Here is a 19,501-nt window from a genome sequence, read left to right as displayed (position 1 = left end):
GCCTGTATTTACAAAATCCGAGAGACCTTGGCAAAAAAAAAAAAAAAAAACAACACCTAACTAACAAACAGGATCTTAAGGGATCTTGTGACATGTTTTGAAAATTAAGAGGACAAAAATTAAAAACTAATAATAGTCAGAAATGGAGAGGGAAAAATAATTCCATCTACTGTAGTGACAAATAGCATAAAATATCCAAGGATAAGTTTAATGGAAAATCATTTGGCTAACCCAAGAAAAACATTAAAATTTTACCAAATGGTATGAAAAAAGAACAAGAAAATTGATGTATATACCATGTTTCTAGAAGAAAATGTTTAGTATCATGAAAATATTAATCTTTCCATAATTGATTTCAATTAAAAGTGAATCCAATTCCAATCATTATTGCAATTGGTAGCTGGTGTAATTGGTGGGGAGCTAGAAAAATTAGTGCAAGTCCTACAGCTCTTAAGTCCATAAAAGACAAAAACTGAAAAAAAAGAATAGTGGACAGAGATTTATTTTATGAGATATTAAAACTTACTGTAAAGGCACTGAAATAGCTTAAGAAAAGACTAGAAACAAATTCATAAATGGATTAAAAAATATACAAGTGTGTTATACAGCAAAAGAAATATTTAAGTTTCAGTGGAATTATTTAATTAATAAATAGTATACACAATTAGCTAGCCGTATGGAAGAAAGATATAAAATAAATTCAATCAATGTTATTAAAAATATATTCCTAATGAAACAAAGGTTAAAATGTAAAAAATAAAGGAAAAAATAGGAAAATATTTGTATAGCCTTGGAGTAGTAAAAGTATTCCTAATTAAAAAAAGAAAAAAACTCAAGTCATAGTGAGAAAGATATTTGAGGATTGAAATTACAAGTTTCCACGTGCCAAAGACTCCACTGTTAAGAAATAATTATAAATTAGGGGGAAAATTTGTAGCATACTTGCAAATGTTGGTACATTTAATAGTCAAAATTCTTTTACAGAATTTTGAAAGAGTGAAAGTCACTCAGTCGTGTCTGACTGTTTGTGACCCCATGGACTATACAGTCTATGGAATTCTCCAGGCCAGAATACTAGAGTGGGTAGCCTTTCCCTTCTCCAAGGGATCTTCCCAACTCAGGGATCGAACCCAGGTCTCCCACACTGCAGACAGGTTCTTTATCAACTGAGCCACATAAGAATGACAAAATAGCCTAGTATTAAAAGGGTCAAAAGATGGAAGCAGAAAGCTCAGGAGTCAATCCCAAATGACTGATAAACATATGAAAATATGCCCAATTTCACTAGTCAGGAAAATGGAAATTAAATCTATAATAAGATGCCATTTGTCATCCATAAATTTGGTATAAATTTAAGAGGGATATCATCTAGTACTGGTGAGAATGTAGGGAAATATTTCTTCCATTTATTGCTGATGGAAATAAAGTTATAGTCATATTTTGGGAAAGAAATCTGGTGGTACTTTCTGGAATTTAAAACGCACATGTACTTTGATTTGATAATACCACTTTTTGGAATTAATTCCATAGAGAAAAAAATCTTCCAGGATGTAAACAAATGTGTACAAGGATGTTTACTGAAGCTCTGTTTACAGTGGCAAAGAACAGCAGAATGGTCAATTAAACTGTCCCGAGCATTCACTTGAATATTACCCAGTTACTCAAAGGAGGGAGTTAGAGCTGTATTGACTGACCCTAAGGGATGTCCATGCTAAATCAGAGGCAAATGAAAATCATGAAACAAGAGGCACCCCTCTATGTATTGGTATAACAAGGACACTAGTTATCTCAACGGCAGGGGCAAGGAGAGGCTAGGAGGGAAGGAGCGAGATCATTAACTTTTCAAAGAAAACATTGGGTCATTCTACTTGTATAATCAGTATATACTATCTTTGTGACTAAAAACGGACAAAGAAAACCATTTATACCTTTTTAGATAAATTTTCCTGCATCTCACCCCTGAGGGTTCTTATTCATTATATCTGGGGAAGACTTTAAGACCTGCGGTTTAAATTATCTTTCCACTGGACTTGGGTGCATGATGAACCCTCTACTGTTCAACTGAAAGGGCTGAAGCTCAGTAGAAAGACTGTGCCTTCCCAAGATCAGCTGGTGAGAGGTCAAGATAATCATAAGGACTAGTCCAGTGTTAGCTCTGCTCTTCCTAGATACTGTTCCAAAGCTGTGAGGAAGTTAACAGACTTTTCGGTTCTTTAAATTAAAAAAAAAAATTCTTTTTTTACATTTTGTATTGGAAAATATGTTACATCAAGTAGAAAAATATAATAACTCCTCAATGTGCCCATGACTCAGCTTCAACAATTATCAAATATGACCAATCTTGTTTCCTCTGTATCATCACATTTTTACTAATGGACTGTTTCATCTTTAAATACTTCAGTTTGCAACAGAATGTTGACATTCTTTTGGATGACATCCCTACGGTTTGTGGGACACCGAAATTTGGGTAGTGTCTGAGTAGTTTCTATACATAAATTAGTTTCTATATGTAAATTCTATATGTAAAGTAGTTTCTATATGAATTTTTGTAACACCACAGAGTAATGTGGAATTTGGTCACACAAAGGAAGATGATCCAACTTCAGAATACATTTTGGGTCAAGACTTAGGGTAAGAGGTGATAACAGCAGTGTAGTTCAAGTGATTTCTATGTGTCCTATACTTTGAAAAAAAAATCAGACTATATAAAAGTTGATTTGGTTTTAAAAAACTGGTTGAAAGACTCTGATGAAAAGCCCACCAGTGCCTCAAAGTTGACATGGTCAACAGGGCCATGCCCTTGAAGGAGGACCACATCCGTGACAGGACTGATGAGCTGTGTCTTCAGAACATGCTGATGGGAATGAAGTCCCCAGCAGGCGGGTGGAATATAAGAACTCACAGGTGTCCTCCTGATAACGATCAGTCTCTGTCCACTAACTGGGCGCCTGCTGCTGCTGCTGCTAAGTCGCTTCAGTTGTGTCTGACTCTGTGCGACCCCATAGGCGGCAGCCCACCAGGCTCCCCATCCCCGGGATTCTCCAGGCAAGAACACTGGAGCGGGTTGCCATTTCCTTCTCCAGTGCATGAAAGTGAAAAGTCAAAGTGAAGTCGCTCAGTCGTGTGCGACCCTCAGCGACCCCACGGACTGCAGCTCCCCAGGCTCCTCCGTCCATGGGATTTTCCAGGCAAGAAGTACTGGAGTCGGCTGCCATTGCCTTCTCCTGTCCAAAGCTGACCAGCTATAAAGTGGCAGACTTGGAGTCTATGCCCATTCAGTCTGGCTCTCAGAGTTCCGCCCTTGGCCCCTGCCCTCCACTGCCTCTCCAAGTGACTGGCAAAGCCTACCAGCTGGGCCCAGGGGCCTCCTCCTGACAAGAAGCCGCAGTCTTAGGTATGATTCCCCCTCTGCCCTCTTTAAAACAAAAGCATGGAGCATCGTTGCTTTCCAGTGTGGTGTTGGTTTCTACTGGACTGCCAGTGAACCCACTGCGTGCACACATGTCCCCCCGCACTGCATTTCCTTTCCGTGCAGGCCGCCGCTGAGCCTGAGTAAAGCTCCCTGTGCTGTACGGCAGGTGCTCGCTGGTCACCTGTTCTGTGCACAGTATCAGCAGTGCACGTGTGTTGACCCCAGCCTCCAAGCCCGTCCCAGCTCCATCTTCTCCCCTCGGTGTCCATTCATTTGTTCTCTGCCTCTGCGTCTCTATTTCTGTTTCGCAAAAAAAGATCATGTACATAATTTTCCAGATTCTGCATATATGCATTCATATACAATATTTCTTTTTATCTTTCTGACTTAATTAGCTCTGCGTGCCGGTTTCTAAGTCCATCTCTGTCTCTACAAATGACCCAGTTTTGTTCCTTTTTATGGTTGAGTAACACTGCAATAGCCAGGACATGGAAGCAACCTAAATGTCCGTCAACAGAGGAGTGGATAAAGACGATGTGATGCATATATACAGTGGAATATTGCTCCATTCTCTTTTGCAGCTCCAGCCCTCTGCCAAGAGTCAGGGACCAAAAAGACCAGAATTCAGAGGCTGCTCTTTTCTCGTCCTTGGTGCTCCACTCCACGCCACAGTCTGCCACTCCGCACCTTGAGAGACCCAGAGATGCTCCTAGAGAAGGATTTGTATAAGGTCGGCAGCTTCTGGGAGTCACCCAGCAGAAGGATTTCATGGGATGCTCCAGTCTTTGAACTCTTCAAGGAGAAATTCTGAAAAGATGAGAGGTAAACGGAGTATGTTCGGGGACCAGAGAAATTCAAAAATGCACTTTAAACATGTCCACTAAGTAATTTTCATGAGGCTGTTATGATCACCATCACTTTGAAGACATCAGAGCTCACCAAGACTAAGTAACTTCCTCAAGTTTGTTCAGAAATGAAAGGCAGACTTAGATTTTCAAACCATGTATGCATGACTCCAAAATTCACACTCTTTCTCCCTAATGGAATGGATATTAAACATTCTGTGAGATTTCCAAATACCCACAACAGAACCCCTCAGCACCATGAAACACTTTTCCTGTGTCTTAGTTATCTGATGCCTGGCAAGTCGTCCTTTACTTGGAATAGAGACTATCACCCCTTCCAGGGCTGTTAAAAAATGAAAACTTCATGCTGGAGTTGATAAACCTATTCTTGAAGGCCCATCTAGGCCTCCCTGATGGCTCAAATGGTAAAGAATCTACCTGCAATGCAGGAGACCAGGTTTGATCCCTGGATCAGGAAGATCCCCTGGAGAAGGGAATGGCTGTAAGGTACAGTTCGGGCTGAGGCAGAAAGAGGAAAGACGACCTCAACAGAAGTAGGTTACCTTTATTCAGGCAAGGAGGGGCGACAGTCTGCCTAACGACCAGGCTGAGCCCGGAGAGGGGTCAGGGAGGCTCTATATTTATAGGGAGGCTTGTGGAAGCGATAAGGGAAACATTAATCAGGCAGGACGTTTGGGGTATTCTTTAGTTGAGATGGCATTTGTGCTTGGGCTGGGGGTGATAAGTCTTCTGGGCAGGTGTAGGTGTTGGAAGGTTTCCAGACAGGGCGTGATAAGTCTTCTGGGCAGGAGTAGGGGGTGGAAGGTTTCTGGACAAGGGGTGATAAGTCCCAGATAGATGCAACCAGCCTGGAGCATCAGGGCAGGACCTAAAGTTCTGTTTTGTTTTCTCCAAAGTTAGACGATTCAGCAAGGGCCTTTGAGACTGTTGTTTTCTTTTCTAGGCCCAAAAGATTCCTTCAATGGCTACCCACCCCAGTATTCTTGCCTGGAGATTTTCATGGATTGGGGAGCCTGGTGGGCTACAGTCCATGGGGTCACAAGAGTTGGACACGACTGAGCAACTAACACACACACACACACACACACACACACACACAAAGGTCCACCATTTCAGAAGTTGTCTTAGTTTCATTACAATATTTGAAAAATAAAGTTTTGAACACATGCCCAGGGACTTCCCTGGTGGCTCAGACGGTAAAGCGTCTCTCTACAATGCGGGAGACCTGGGTTCCATCCTTGGGTAGGGAAGATTCCCTGGAGAAGGAAATGGCAACCCACTCTAGTCCTCTTGCCTGGAAAATCCCATGGATGGAGGAGCCTGGTGCAGGCTACTGTCCATGGGGTCACAAAGAGTCGGGCAGGACTGAGCGGCTTCACTTTCCATGGAATTCACACCATTCACAGTTCCCTCAGGTGAGGCAGAGCTTTAGTAACTTGAGACGGCTACTGGCATAGCAGACAGCCGTCCAAAGCTCAAGCTGGGTTCAAACTGTAGCTTTGCCTCTTGCTTCTTTGTAAGTTGTTTAATCAATCAGCGTTCCAAAGTGTTTTCTAATTAGTACATTGGAAGGTAGAATGCATTATTTTCAGAGCTATAGTGTTACATGGTATCATGCGTATAAAATACTTAGCATTAGACCTAGCACAAAATAATTAACAGATGCTGGGTTTTTGTGTTGGTTACACTCTCAGCATGCCATTTTTCAGATTTAGCAATTATACCCAGTGATGTGAAATATGAGAGAAAAAATCTATGGATTGGACAGTGGAAGCAGTCATTAGCCAATTAGCTAACCTAGATGTTTGAATTTTTTGGCTTTTGGTGGGACAAATTGAGACAGTAGCATTGACATCTATACACTATCGTGTGTAAAAGAAATGGCTAGTTGGACGCAGCTATGCAACACAGGGAGCTCTGCTCCATCCTCTGTGACCACTGAGAGGGGTGGCAAGGTGGGGAGTGACAGGGAGGCCCATGGGGAGGGAGAGCTATGTGTATTTACTTATGGATGATTTGAGCCGTCCGTGCAGCTGAAACCAACACAGCAGTGTAAAGTAATTGTCTTCCAATTAAATATTTTAAAAAATGTTTTTGGAGCAAAGTTTAAAAATTATTTTTTTATATCTAACATGTTTAATATAAAATTTTGTGTCTATTTTTGTAGATTAAAAAGATTTTTGGAGTATAGTTGATTTATAATGTTGCGTTAGTTTCAAGTGTACAGTAAAGTGATTTAGTTATATATATATATATATATATATATATATATATACATATAGGAATGATGCTAAAGCTGAAACTCCAGTACTTTGGCCACCTCATGCAAAGAGTTGACTCATTGGAAAAGACTCTGATGCTGGGAGGGAGTGGGGGCAGGAGGAGAAGGGGATGACAAAGGATGAGATGGCTGGATGGCATCACTGACTCGATGGAAGTGAGTTTGAATGAACTCCGGGAGTTGGTGATGGACAGGGAGGCCTGGCGTGCTGCAATTCATGGGGTCGCAAAGAGTCAGACACGACTGAGCAACTGAACTGAACTGAACTGAATACATATAGCTGGGGCTTCCCATGTGGCACTAGCAATAAAGAATCTGCCTGTCAGTGCAGAAGACACAGGAGACATGGGTTCATCCCTGGGCGGGAAGATCCCCTGGTGGAAGGCATGGCAAACCACTCCAATATTCTTGTCTGGAGAATCCCATGAACAGAGGAGCCTGGCGGTCTATGGTTCATAGGGTTGCAAAGAGTCAGACACAACTGAGTGACTTAGCAAGCACACACACACGCACACACTCATACATATAGTAATTTTTTTTAAGATCCTTTTCCCATATAGGCCATCACAGTGTACTGAATAGAGAGTTCCCTGTACTGTACAGCAGGTTCTTATTAATTAACTATTTTATGTATAGGAGTGTGTATATATCAACCCCAATCTCCTAATTTATTCCTCCACACCCTTAAAATTTTAAGGGCTTTTTTTTTTCTACTTGTGAATCTTCTGCTCTATAAATAAGTTCATCTGTGCCCTTTTTTGGAATCCACATGTAAACAGTGTCGTGTGAGACGTGTCTTTCCGTGTCTGACTTATGTCACTTAGTATGACCATCTCTAGGTCCACCCACGTCACCACACATGGCACGATTTCATCCTTTTTTGTGGCCATATCATTTTTTTTCCACCTCCAAGTACTTTTCCTGGTCTCTGTGCCTCCCCGGTTTAGCTAAAATCACCCATTCCTGTGTCTCCCACTATCACTTTTCTCCTTCAGACTTTCAGTCAAGGGCTTGAAAGTTTCCATGGAAGCTCAAGCTTGCTTTATCAGTCCCCAGACAGAGGGAGCATCCTGTTTGAACTGACGCTTGTGAAGAATGACCGTCTATCCCCCACACCCATCACTGCCACATCCTTCACTCTGCCTCGTGACCCCAGCACTGGCCGCATCCCCCGGCCACGCCTCGGGTCCGGGTCCCCTCCTCGTGTCAGGACGTTGCCGTTCCCTCCTCTCTCTGGCCCCTGCTTCCAACTTCGACCCAAATAAAAAGTTTCCTCTATCCTCACAGTCAATTTTTTTTTTCCTAAATGAGAAAACTGCTTAAAAACGTGGGTAGACCTCCCTCCCAGCTCGTACTTTTTATTGAGATAAAATATACACAACACCCAACTTGCCTTTGAAGCTAGATAAACATACCTTTTATCATTATTGCTATTGTGGCTACACTGGGTCCTCACCGTGGCAGGCAAGCTCTCTCTAGCTGCAGTGCGCAGGCTCAGTTGCCCTTCCGCATGTCGGTTCTTAGTACCCCAACCAGGGATCAAACCCATGTCCCCTGGGTTGGCGGGTGAATTCTTGACCCCTGGACCACCAGGGAAGTCCTTTAAACCACTATTTTTAAAATAAATATGTCTATTTCCACGCATGTGCTGCCGAATTTATGTCTTTTATTTTTGCCTGCACTGGGTCCTCGTTGCTGTAGGCAGGCTTTCTCTATGGCCAGGGCAAGGTCTGTTGCTGGTTGTGAATGCTCCAGGGCATGGGATCGAAACTGTGGCCCCTGCCTCAGCAAGTGGATTTTTAACCAGTGGGCCACCAGGGAAGTTCTGTAAACTACTTTTAAGTGTACAATTTAGCAACATTAAGTACCTACACAATGTTGTGCGACCATTACTCAGTTGCAACACTTTGTCATCGCCCTCAAGGGAAACTTTGTACCCCCAAAACAATCCCCATCGCCCCGCCCCCTCCCCCGGAGCATCACCCTGATTCCGCTTGCTGCCTGCCTCTATGAGTTTGTCTGCTCCGGAAGCCTCACGTAAGTGGCATCGCACAGCATTGGTTCTTTTGCGTCCAGGAGCACAGGGAGTCTTTCCGCCTCCTCAGATCCTCACTCGTGTTTTCAGCAGGGCTTTGTAGGTTCTGCTGCGCGAGTCTTTCACGTCTTTGGCCGCATTTGTTCCTACTCTATGCATTTGGATGCTCTCAGGAGTGGGACCGCGCCCCACGCCCATTCTTCATGTATCAGGACTGGATCTCGCACCTCAGCTTTATGTTTGAGGCCATCACAGTTAGACCTCAGCGGAGTCTCCAGGCTTCATTTCTTGCTGTGTCCTCTATCCATTCGTGTTCCAAGAGGGCTCTCCTTATCACACATCGGAGGGTTTCCGAGTGCAGGAGACCAACGTGCACGAAGAAGCAACTCTCTTCCCATCCTTCTAAACTGGTGAAATCTTGTTGGCCACACCAGATCCCAATCTCTGACTCTGGGAACTGAGGTCCCAAGAAGTGAATGTTTGCAGAAGCCACAAACTCCACTAAAGATCCTCCAAACTGTACCTCGAGTTAGCAGAACTTATTAAAAGGCAGCTGACCCCATACTCTGAGATTCCAGATGATACAACTTCCAATCTCAAAGCAAACAGGAAAAATTTAAACTAACAAGGGATTAAAGTTAAACATATAGTTAAGTTATACCTTTTGATTTAAACATGTCCTAAAGTAGGGATTGGGGGCAGGAGGAGAAGGGGACGACAGAGGATGAGATGGCTGGATGGCATCACTGACTCGATGGACGTGAGTTTGAGTGAACTCTGGGACTTGGTGATGGACAGGGAGGCCTCGCATGCTGCGATTAGTGGGGTTGCAAAGAGTCGGACACGACTGAACGACTGAACTGAACTGAAAGTTATAAAATAGTTTGCAGAAAAAACCCAGTCATCTTTAGATTAGTTGTTAGTGTTTAGCATTAGTGTTTCCAACACAGAGATGGGTGTAAACAATTTTCTTAAGAAGTTTATAGTCCTCTGAAGAATAAGCATGAATTTGTAAAAGGCAGTTAATAGACATGACTATCACGCAGGCAGTAGTCATTGAGAAGACTATATTTAAAAGCAACTATCATGATTATATTAGTAAAAAGCAGCATATGTGATAGCTTGTACATGATATCTATGCAAGAAATATAAACATGTGGACCAGTGCTTGAAGGGAACAAATGAACATGAAAATTATTTTGGGGTCCTGTCGCATGGATGATTTACTTCTTATTTCAGAATTTCTTTAATACAATGGATATATTTTTTAATTTCCATACAAATTAGAAAAACATGTAAGATACCGTAACAATAAGGATTGTGAAAAAAGGTCCTATTTTCCTTTTCATTATTATAACTTTGTACAGCTAAATCTCCTTTCTCCTAAAAAATTATCAAAATTCTAGACTAGATGCACTGTGTGCGTGTGATTAAGTCATGTCCGACTCTTTGTGACTTCAAGGATGGTAGCCCGCCAGGCTTCTCTGTCCATGGTATTTCCCAGGCAAGAATACAGAGTGGGTCACCATTTCCTACTCCAGGAGATCTTCCTCACCCAGAGATCAAACCCACACCTCCTGAGTCTCCTGCATTGGCAGGCGGGCTTTTCACCACCAGAGCCACTTGGGAAGCCCTCTAGGCTACAGAGTGGTTGGCAACTTGTTAGAGTGGGGCCAGATCCACTGTAAATGCAGCATAATGGGGAGAAGCTCAGACTCGGGAAGATGACCCTCTAGGCTCAGAATCCAGTCCCAACAGTTCCTCCCCACCATGGGAACTCTCAAGTGTCAAGTGCCTCCTAGACCCTTTGGTTGCAGATAACAGAAACTGGTTCTGGCTCATCGCGAAGCAAGCAAGAAAAATAGATTATCGAAATAGTGGGCAGCTGTCAGAACCCAAGGAAAACTTAATTCCCATACCTTGCTGAGGAGAGTAGCCAGGCAGGCCTTGCCTATCTGGGGACTTCTCTGGGACATTCTTACAGGGGTGAGTCAATTCCATTCTCTCCATCCATGTGCCTCAGCCCTCAAGACTCAGCTTCCAAAGATCTGTCTAGACTAGTGTGGGACTCACGCCCACCCCCACTGGGCTAGGGAAGAGAAGGGAACTGTGGCTGAGAAGCCCACTAAAACTATAGGCAACGGAGATGACTAGCTACGGGAAATGAGGTGTTAGCAGAAAAGTGGAAAAACCTGACAAGGGCAAGCAAAAAAAAAAAAAAATTTACTATACCCTCCCTTACAGGGTTGTTTTGAGCATTGAACGATATAATGTATATAAACAACTAACACAAAAATGATTTGTAAATGAAAATGAACAACAAATGTCACCACCATTAATTATTAGTAATAAAGATAATTATTACACCCTAGAAAGGACTTTTGATAGCTTTATGAATAATTACATCTTTTCTAGAAAGAACGTATCAAAAAATCTCAGCATTACTCCTCTCCTTTAACCCAGAAATCTCACTTCCAGAAACTTATCCTAAATAAATTATAGCCACAAAAACACAATGAGATACAAAGATGTCCTGAAGCACTTATTGTTTAATAAGAGCAAAATTTTGGAAGCACCCTACATTTCCAAAGTAGAGAAATGGTTAAGTAAATTATGGCATGTTTACATTATAAGACAGCTCATTATGTGGGCTTTAAAGGTAGGCTTAAGAATACTTCCTGTGTGTGTGTGCATGTGTGCTAAGTTGCTTCAGTCATGGTTGACTCTTTGCAACCCTGTGCACTGGAGCCTGCCACACTTCTCTGTCCACGGGATTCTCCAGGCAAGAACACTGGAGTGGCTTGCCATGCCCTCTCCAGGGATCTTCCCAACCCAGGGATCCAACCCAGGTGTCTTTGTCTTCAGCATTGGCAGGTGGGTTCTTTATTTACCACTAGCACCACCTGGGAAGCCCTAAAAATACTTCTTGCTACTGCTAAGTCATTTCAGTCGTGTTCGACTCTGTGCGACACCATAGACGGCAGCCCAGCAGGCTCCCCCGTCCCTGGGATTCTCCAGGCAAGAACACTGGAGTGGGTTGCCATTTCCTTCTCCAATGCATGAAAGTGAAAAGTGAAAGTGAAGTCGCTCAGTCATGCCCAACTCTTAGCAACCCCATGGACTGCAGCCTACCAGGCTCCTCCATCCTTGGGATTTTCCAGGCACAAGTACTGGAGTGGGGTGCCATTAATGAAGCTTACTATGATACAATGTTAAGAGAAGACGGTAGTAAATAGAACTACAGACTCAATATAAATGAGTTGCATATGATTATATACCTGTATAGATATAAAAAGATGTTAATAGTACTTCAGAAGGGTAGTAGAATTAAGGCTAGTTTTAGTTTTATACTTTTTTGAGTTTCCACTTTTGACAATAATCTTGCATTACTTTTATAATTAGGAAAAAAAAAACACCCTGTTTAAAAAAAAATTTGTTGACTGTGTATTCTGTGAGCAAGCCACTGGTTAAATACAAAAAGGATATTTCATAAAATATTCTATGGTAGTGTTTGTCCTTAAAAAAAAAATCAGCCTATCCTTCAACAAGAAATTTTTTATATCTATAAGTCATGCAGTTTTTTTTCTTGTAATGAGCTTCCCCAAACTCTCCATGATTACTGTCCGAATCCATGGCTCTGGGCAAGGTTAACTGGGTTTGGGGCCATTGTCCTTCACTTTGGACTTGAAACTGTCTCAACTCTAGAGAAAACCAAATCTCTCAGCCTTTCTTCCCTCTTCCCTATGTAAATACCATCGAAAAGAATATACTCATGCGCCAGTTGTACACCCAGAAAACTGAGCAGCACGGACAGGAGAGGCGATAAGTCGCAGCGACTGTGCTTGCCAAACACCTGAGCTACTTGGACTTGTGAAGGGCACAAAACACAGGCCCAACTGAGTCTGCGCCTCTGAGGACTACCTGTGTGCCTGAGCCTGAGCGGCTTAGACCGGGGAGGTGCGTGCAGCCCAGGGCCAGCCTCAGACGATTCCCGGTGGAGCAACCAGGAGCCTGAGCTGTGTGTGCCACGAGCCGGGGCAGGCCCAGTGTGGCTGAGACACTGCGAGCACACGCCTGTGTTATTTGTTTGCAGCATCCCTCCCTCCCCACAGCGCGACTGAACAAGTGAGCCTAAAAAAAGTGCCCACCACTGCCAGGAGCCGCCATGGGAGATCCCCCCCAGGACAAGGTCATGTGGAAGAGGACTGTTAAGCAAGGCTTCAGAACTCAAGGGGCTCCCTAGGCTTTCTCGAGCATCTACCCCAACACCAGAATCTGTCTGTTTTACTGTTTCATGACTTTCCCCATCTCCTCTGACATTAACAGGGGGCTAACCCTGACCACCTTTCTCTGGAGAAAATCAACTTAGGGCTATAGCTAATAAGTCTCCTGGACATGAGAGTAATATTTCAAATCAAACCCCCTCTGTTAGCATTCTAGCTTGCTCAGCAGGTATATCCAGACTCTTACAGCTATGCATGTGATTATTTACAGCCTCCCAACTGTGAGAGGCACGGAAAGCGTAAAACATAGAGTCTTTGAAAGAGTTAAAAGTTATTAGAGTAGTGCTAGTGCTGATGTAGGATTTCATTATTGGGCCAATGTTTGTTGCTAAGTTCCCATATCTCTTATCCACTGTGCACCTGGGAATGCATTAGTTAACATAGTGAGAATGCTAGAAAAACAAGTGTAGCCTTGAATTTAACCACATCAGACTTTTGAGCTAATTGGTTCTTTCTTGTAACTCACTGCACCTTTGCTCTGTGAAAAACATAATTCTGTTTGGCATTTTCTGAGGCTGACATAGATAAAAATATAAAGAAAAAACACTTTGAGGGAAAATAAGTTTTCTGGTTGAGCAGCCTTTATCAAAAGAGGGTCATAAAATGTTCACAGGCCTCCAAGGCCAGAAGATACTGTACACAACATCTTTTGTGGAAAAGGTATGCAGAAAAATCCTGGTTTCGATAAGGGCAAAACTGCTGGAATGTTTGGGCTGACTCTGTATGACCCTGCATCTTTCATTTCCCTCTATGTATAAGGCAAGGTATAAAAGCACCTTTTAAAAAATAAAGCTTTTGGGCCTCGCAGAAGCTTGGTCACCCCATGTTTTTTCTTCTCTCTATCTTTCTCTCTCTCTCTCTCTCCCCTCTTTCTCTCTTTTTCAGGCTGATCCCTTGGAGCATGGGGGCTCCCTGCTTTCACTTATCTGCCCGGGTTTCTAAGACCTGAACAGGAAGACATTCTGCGTCTTCACTCCCTCAGGAGAGCGGGAAGGCACCTGTGGCCTCTGTGAACAGGGCAAACTTGTCTTGAAGTTTTATTGGTTCTCTATGTAAACCAAGTTTTATTGGTTCTCTATTTTCTTATCTTCAACTTTCTTTCCTTCTCTCTCCAAATCAGTTGCCGACGCCGTTTCTCCTTCGGGTTTCCCTGGATCCTGCGGGGGCTGGACCCCGGCGCACCACTGCCCCCCTTGCGTCAGGGCAGAAATCAGACACTGAAGAGACCAGCAAACAGAAGAAGCTAAAACAGAGGGAACCGCCCTGGAAGTGACAGGTGCAATAGATTAAAACCCTGTAGTTAGTACCAACTACATAGGAAGGGGCCTATAGATCTTGAGAAATATAAGCCGGACCAAGGAACTATCCAAAAATGAACTGACCCCACACTGCCCACAACAACACCAGAGAAAGTCCTAGATTTATCTTTACTATTTGTACGATCATTCTTTTTTTTCTTTTCTTTTTCTTCTTTTTTGTTAACTTTTTAAAATTTTTAAGTCCTCTATTACTCCTTTAATTTTCATTTTTATAACCTATTATTACTTTTCAAAAAAAGACCCTATTTTTAAAGCAAACTTCATATATATATATATATATATATATTAATGATTCTTGTGACCTTGTTTTTTTTTCTTCTTCTTCTTTTCTTTAATATTGTATTTTTGAAAATCCAACCTCTATGCTAGATTTTTAATCTTTGTTTTTTGGTATTTGTTATCAAGTTTATACCTTCAAAAACCCAAACTTTAGTATCCATTTTTACTTGAAAGTGAGATTACTGGCTTGACTGCTCTCACTTCCTTTGGACTCTCCTTTTTCTCCACCAGGTCCCCTCTGTCTCCTCCCTTCCCCTTCTCTTCTCTACCCAACTCTGTGAATCTCTGTGTGTTCCTGACAGTGGAAAACACTTAGGGAACTGATTACTGGCTGGATCTGTCTCTCTCCTTTTCATTCCCCTCTTTTATCCTCCTGGCCACCTGTGTCTCCTTCCTCCCTCTCCTCTTCTCTGTATAACTCTGTGAACATCTCTGAGCAGTCCAGACAGTGGAGCACACATAAGGAAGTGATTACTGGCTAGCTTGCTCTCTCCTCTTTTGATTCCACCTCATCTCATCTGAGTCACCTCTAACTCACCCCTCCCTCTTCTCTTCTCCATGTAACTCTGTGAACCTCTCCGGGTGTCCCTCAATGTGGAGAAACTTTTCATCTTTAACCTAGATGTTTTATCATCGGTGCTGTATAGATGGAGAAGTCTTGAGGCTACTGTAAAAATAAAACTGAAAACCAGAATCAGGAGGCTTAAGTCCAAATCATGAGAACATCAGAGAACTCCTGAATTCAGGGAACATTAACGATAGGAGCTCATCAAACACCTCCATACTTACAACTGAAACCAAGCACCACCCAAGGGCCAACAAGTTCCAGAGCGAGACATACCACACAAATTCTCCAGCAACACAGGAACACAGCCCTGAGCTTCAATATACAGGCAGCTCAAAACTACTCCAAAACCACTGACATCTCATAACTCATTACTGGACACTTCACTGCACTCCAGAGAGAAGAAATCCAGCTCCACTGACCAGAACACTGACACAAGCTTCCCTAACCAGGAAACCTTGACAAGCCACTGATACAACCCCACCCACAGTGAGGACACCCCATAATAAAGAGAAATCCACAAATCCCCAGAATATATAAAGGCCACCCCAAACGCAACAATATAACCAAGATGAAGAGACAGAGGAATACCCAGCTGGTAAAGGAACAGGAGAAATGCCCACCAAACCAAACAAAAGAGGAAGAGATAGGGAATCTACCTGAGAAAGAATTCCAAATATTGATAGTGAAAATGATCCAAAATCTTGAAATAAAAATGGAATCACAGATAAATAGCCTGGAGACAAGGATTGAGAAGATGCAAGAAAGGTTTAACAAGGCCCTAGAAGAAATAAAAAAGAGTCAATATATAATGAATAATGCAATAAATGAGATCAGAAACACTCTGGAGGCAACAAATAGTAGAATAACGGAGGTAGAAGATAGGATTAGCAAAATAGAAGACAGAATGGTAGAAATAAATGAATCAGAGAGGAAAAAAGAAAAATGAATTAAAAGAAATGAGGACAATCTCAGAGACCTCCAAGACAAAATGAAATGCTCCAACATTCAAATTATAAGAGTTGCAGAAGAAGAAGACAAAAAGAAAGACCATGAGAAAATACTTGAGGAGATAATAGTTGAAAACTTCCCTGAAATGGGGAAGGAAATAATCACCCAAGTCCAAGAAACCCAGAGTCCCAAACAGGATAAATCCAAGGCGAAACACCCCAAGACACATATTAATCAAATTAACAAAGATCAAACACAAAGAACAAATATTAAAAGCAGCAAGGGAAAAACAACAAATAACACACAAGGAAATTCTCATTAGGATAACAGCTGATCTTTCAATAGAAACTCTTCAGGCCAGGAGGGAATGGCAAGACATACTTAAAGTGATGAAAGAAAATAACCTACAGCTCAGATTACTGTACCCAGCAAGAATCTCATTCAAATACGAAGGAGAAATCAACAGCTTTACAGACAAGCAAAAGCTGAGAGAATTCAGCACCACCAAACCAGCTCTCCAACAAATGCTAAAAGATATTCTCTAGACAGGAAACACAAAAAGGGCATAAAAACCCGAACCCAAAGCAATAAAGTAAATGGCAACGGGATCCTACTTATCAATAATTACCTTAAACGTAAATGGGTTGAATGCCCCAACCAAAAGACAAAGACTGGCTGAATGGATACAAGAAAAAAGACCGTTATATATGTTGCCTACAAGAGACCCACCTCAAAACAAGGGACACATACAGATTGAAAGTGAAGGGCTGGAAAAAGATACACCATGCAAATAGAGACCAAAAGAAAGCAGGAGTAAAAATACTCATATCAGATAAAATAGACTTTAAAACAAAGGCTGTGAAAAGAGACAGAGAAGGATACTACATAATGATCAAAGGATCAATCCAAGAAGAAGATATAACAACTATAAATATATATGCACCCAACATAGGAGCACCGCAATATGTAAGACAAATGCTAACAAGTATGAAAGGGGAAATTAACAATAACACAATAATAATGGGAGACTTTAATACCCCACTCACACCTATGGATAGATCAACTAAACAGAAAATTAACAAAGAAATGCAAACTTTAAATGATACAATCGACAGTTAGACCTAATTGATATCTATAGGACATTTCACCCCAAAACAATGAATTTCACCTTTTTCTCAAGTGCTCACAGAACCTTCTCCAGGATAGATCACATCCTGGGCCATAAATCTAGCCTTGATAAATTCAAAAAGAATGAAATCATTCCAAGCATCTTTTCTGACCATAGTGCAGTAAGATTAGATCTCAATTACAGGAGAAAAACTATTAAAAATTCCAACATATGGAGGATGAACAACATGCTTCTGAATAACCAACAAGTCACAGAAGAAATCAAAATATGCATAGAAATGAATGAAAATGAAAACACAACAACCCAAAACCTGTGGGACACTATAAAAGCAGTGCTAAGGGGAAAGTTCATAGCAATACATGGCATACCTCAAGAAACAAAAAAGTCAAATAAATAACCTAACTTTACACCTAAAGCAACTAGAAAAGGAAGAAATGGAGAACCCCAGGGTTAGTAGAAGGAAAGAAATCTTTAAAATTAGGGCAGAAATAAATGCAAAAGAAACAAAAGAGACCATAGCAAAAATCAACAAAGCCAAAAGCTGGTTCTTTGAAAGGATAAATAAAATTGACAAACCATTAGCCAGACTCATCAAGAAACAAAGGGAGAAGAATCAAATCAATAAAATTAGAAATGAAAATGGAGAGATCACAACAGACAACACAGAAATACAAAGGATCATAAGAGACTACTATCAGCAATTATATGCCAATAAAATGGACAACATGGAAGAAATGGACAAATTCTTAAAAAAGTGCAACTTTCCAAAACAGAACCAGGGAGAAATAGAAAATCTTAACAGACCCATCACAAGCATGGAAATTGAAACTGTAATCAGAAATCTTCCAGCAAACAAAAGCCCAGGTCCAGATGGCTTCACAGCTGAATTCTACCAAAAATTTAGAGAAGAGCTAACACCTATCCTGCTCAAACTCTTCCAGAAAATTGCAGACAAAAGTAAACTTCCAAACTCATTCTATGAGGCCAACATTACCCTAATACCAAAACCTGACAAAGATGCCACAAAAAAGAAAATTACAGGCCAATATCACTGATGAACATAGATGCAAAAATCCTCAACAAAATTCTAGCAATCAGAATCCAACAACACATTAATAAGATTATGCACCATGACCAAGTGGGCTTTATCCCAGGGATGCAAAGGTTCTCCAATATCTGCAAATCAATCAATGTAATTCACCACATTAACAAATTGAGAAATAAAAGCCTTATGGTTATCTCAATAGACACAGAGAAAGCCTTTGAGAAAATTCAACATCCATTTATGATAAAAAAAAAACTCTCCAGAAAGCAGGAATAGAAGGAATATACCTCAACATAATAAAAGCTGTATATGACAAACCCACAGCAAACATTATCCTCAATGGTGAAAAATGGAAAGCATTTCCTCTAAAGTCAGGAAGAAAACAAGGGTGCCCACTTTCACCGCTACTATTCAACATAGTTCTGGAAGTTCTGGCCACAGCAATCAGAGCAGAAAAAGAAATAAAAGGAATCCAGATTGGAAAAGAAGAAGTAAAATTCTGTTTGCAGATGACATGATCCTCTACATAGAAAACCCTAAAGACTCCACCACAAAATTACTAGAGCTAATCAATGAATATAGTAAAGTTTCAGGATATAAAATCAACACACAGAAATCCCTTGCATTCCTATACACTAATAATGAGAAAGTAGAAAAAGAAATTAAGGAAATAATTCCATTCACCATTGCAACGAAAAGAATAAAATACTTAGGAATATATCTACCTAAAGAAACTAAAGACCTATATATTGAAAACTATAAAACACTGATGAAAGAAATCAAAGAGGACACTAATAGATGGAGAAATATACCATGTTCATGGATCGGAAGAATCAATATAGTGAAAATGAGTATACTACCCAAAGCAATCTACAGATTCAATGCAATCCCTATCAAGCTACCAGCAGTATTTTTCACAGAACTAGAACAAATAATTTCAAGATTTGTATGGAAATACAAAAAGCCTCGAATAGCCAAAGCAATCTTGAGAAAGAAGAATGGAACTGGGGGAATCAACCTCCCTGACTTCAGGCTCTACTACAAAGCCACAGTCATCAAGACAGTATGGTACTGGCACAGAGACAGAAATATAGATCAATGGAACAAAATAGAAAGCCCAGAGATAAATCCATGCACCTACGGACACCTTATCTTCGACAAAGGAGGCAAGAATATACAATGGAGTAAAGACAATCTCTTTAACAAGTGGTGCTGGGAAAACTGGTCAACCACTTGTAAAAGAATGAAACTAGATCACTTTCTAACACCGCACACAAAACTAAACTCAAAATGGATTAAAGATCTAAGCGTAAGACCAGAAAGTATAAAACTCCTA

At 41.3% G+C, this 19,501-nt stretch overlaps 1 protein-coding gene across 6 annotated transcripts in view; it reads left to right on the top strand.

Moving 5' to 3' along the window:
- Positions 1 to 19,501, top strand: part of GLYATL2 (glycine-N-acyltransferase like 2) — a 93,811-nt gene that overhangs the window by 49,609 nt on the left and 24,701 nt on the right. For 2 of the 6 annotated variants that reach the window (XM_069553234.1, XM_069553235.1), the window contains exons 2-3: positions 3,994 to 4,234; positions 13,998 to 14,153. The exons of 2 other annotated variants lie outside the window; for them this stretch is intronic. The gene's annotated coding sequence lies outside the window, so the exon portion shown is untranslated. The remainder of the gene's footprint in view (positions 1 to 3,993; positions 4,235 to 13,997; positions 14,154 to 19,501) is intronic. 2 more of the 6 variants (XM_069553238.1, XM_069553236.1) reach the window with 1 other exon arrangement.

This window comes from Ovis canadensis, chromosome 15 (assembly GCF_042477335.2).
Source record: "Ovis canadensis isolate MfBH-ARS-UI-01 breed Bighorn chromosome 15, ARS-UI_OviCan_v2, whole genome shotgun sequence".
Lineage (NCBI taxonomy): Eukaryota > Metazoa > Chordata > Mammalia > Artiodactyla > Bovidae > Ovis > Ovis canadensis.
This window is presented reverse-complemented; position numbering and strand designations above follow the sequence as displayed.